Raw genomic sequence first — 2615 nt, 5'->3', positions numbered from 1 at the left:
AAAAAAAGAAACAGAAGTAGAGAACTATGCTTTTTGTGACTGTTGAAATCATGAAATAGAAATCTTGAGCTCTTCGGCTACCTTGTTTAAATATAAGACAGAGCATGTTAGGAATAGAAAGGTTATAATATTCCCACTTTATGTGAGGGGTTGGGGGGTTTGCCTTGCAATTAGGCTTTGGTCACCTGATACTTTTACAACTAATTATTAACTTTCTAGCAATTATTATGGTGGTGCTACAGCTTTAAAACCATTTCTCATTGATACTTTGAAGTTACTGGTATATTTTACATGATTATGGATTCTTTCTGATTTTTAGGCCTGTTTTTTCTTTCACTTAACTAAAAGAAATCCTGGGCTGGGCGTGGTGGCTCACACCTGTAATCCCAGCACTTTGGGAGGCTGAGGCGGGCAGATTGCCTGAGATCAGGAGTTCGAGACAAGTTTGGCCAACATGATGAAACCCTGTCTCTACTGAAAAATACAAAAAATTAGCCAGGCATGGTGGTGTGCACCTGTAATCCCAGCTACCCAGGAGGCGGTGGCAGGGGAATTGCTTGAACCAGGGAAGTGGTGGTTTCAGTGAGCTGAGATTGCGTCACTGCACTCCAGCCTGAGTGACAGAGCGAGAGTCCATCTCAAAAAAACAAAAACAAACAAACAAAAAAAACCCAGAAATTTCTGGTTAAATAATAGGACAAGGTCATATTTTCAGGAATATTATATGCCTATATGATAATTGAATTTTTCCTTTACATTTGATTTATTGGGAATATGTTTAATATGTGCTTAGGGATCAGGTGGCATTTTTCTTCTGCAAAAGCCATTTACGATTCCTACCAGATTTTGTTAATAAATGCCCCTCAGGTACCAACAGCAAATTGCCCTGATGCCACTGTGAAGTTGAAGAACTGAAAAGATTTGAATTAAAATTCTTCCTGGCTACCTTGCAATCCAAGGCAGTAGCTGAAAGAGGATGTGTACGGTTTCATTTGAGTCTTTGAGGAGATTCAGTAAATACAGAAAGTATTTGGTGACCACAAGAGTTAAAAATTGGATATGTAATACAGTAGCTTATGCCCACTCTAAATGTAGTTTTATTTTTCTCTCAGAAGTCAACAGCAAGTTCAGAAGTTTTTGAGGATAGACTTGGATTTCTAGTATATTCATTAGCGAGGCTAATTGTAGAAGTGAAATGATGGTAAACAGCATATGTGGGAGCCTTTACTCACAGTTATGTATATAATGTGGCTCAAAAAATGCTACATAGCAAATATATTGCTATGTATTTGATTTTATGGATATTGTTACCTAGAATGAGGTGAAAGGACATGTTTAGGTTTTTTTAAAGTGTGAAGTAAGTTAAAATAGTAAGAAGCGGTAATAGTGTGATGATGCCTGACCACGGCTGGAAGGCGGGTGCTGATGATGCACATTGGAAACAGACCTGGCTGCATCTCTGTCATCAGGGTCAGGAGGCAAAGAGCCTGTCGTTTCCAAGTTCTGGTGGGTTTTTTTTTTTTCATATCTTAATAACAAATAAACAAAAAGCCTTCTTAGCCGTTTAGAATAAGCATTTGGGGCCAAGGAGGACAGAGAGAGAAGCATTGAATTTACTCTTTCTCTTCAGTAGAATTAAAATTGCAGTCAGTTTTTCAATGTGATTTGTCAGAATAAATCTTTAACACATTACATGTAAATAAAAGGGAAAAAAAGCCCCTACCATCCAAATGGATGTTTGGATAATTTGATGAAGTCTATATTAACACTACTTCTTTTTTTTCTTTTTAATTGATATAAAATTTACATAACATAAAATTAACCACTTAAGTGAACCAATTGGGAGCATTTAGGACAGTGTAACTTACTAGCTCTATCTAGTTCTTAAACATTTTTATCAACCCACAATAAAGCCCCATATGCATATGCTCCCCTTTCCTCACTTGCCCCAGCTCTAACAACCCCCAGTCTGCATTCTATCTTTGTGGATTTGCCTATTCTGGATATTTGATATAAATGGAACCATGCAATATGCAGCCTTTCATTTTTTACTTCCTTCACTTAGTGTCATGTTTTCAGTACTGTGGCATTTGTCAGTGCTTCATTTCTTTTTTATGGTTGCATAGTATTCTATTGTGTGTATGTACCACAGTTTATCTGTTCATTCGTTGATGGGCATTCAGTCTCTTATCACCTTTTGACTGTTAATAGTGCCGTGTACATGTATTTGTTTGAGTACTCGTTTTTAATTCTCTTGGTTGTACACCTAGGAATGGCATTGCTGGGTCAGATGGTAATTCTCTGTGTAGCTTTTTAAGACCTGCCAAGCTTGTTCCACTGTGCCTGCATCATTTTACATTCCCATCAACAATGCATAAGGTTTCTCCATCCTTGCCAACACTTGTAATCACTTGCCATAGTCCTTTAAAAAAAATTGTAGCCATCTTAGGAATCACTTAGTTTTTGGCAGAAGTAAATGCCAAGGGAATTAAATTTTTAGCTTCTGAATATTATAGATAATGGTTACTGTAGCTCCTAAAATGCACATCACATCTCTTCTTTGGTAGGTGCTGGAACTCTCACAGTACTGCTACTTTTTTTTTTTTTTTTTTTTT

General features: G+C 37.0%; 1 protein-coding gene across 1 annotated transcript in view; it reads left to right on the top strand.

The window, feature by feature from the left end:
- The window catches only part of MPHOSPH10 (M-phase phosphoprotein 10), a 20394-nt gene that overhangs the window by 11903 nt on the left and 5876 nt on the right, over positions 1 to 2615 (top strand). The gene's annotated exons all lie outside the window — the stretch shown is intronic.

Source organism: Cebus imitator, unplaced genomic scaffold (genome assembly GCF_001604975.1).
Source record: "Cebus imitator isolate Cc_AM_T3 unplaced genomic scaffold, Cebus_imitator-1.0 Scaffold23, whole genome shotgun sequence".
In the NCBI taxonomy this organism is placed as follows: Eukaryota; Metazoa; Chordata; class Mammalia; order Primates; family Cebidae; genus Cebus; species Cebus imitator.
The sequence above is the reverse complement of the archived record's forward strand: the minus strand, read 5'-3'. Positions and strand labels throughout refer to the sequence as shown.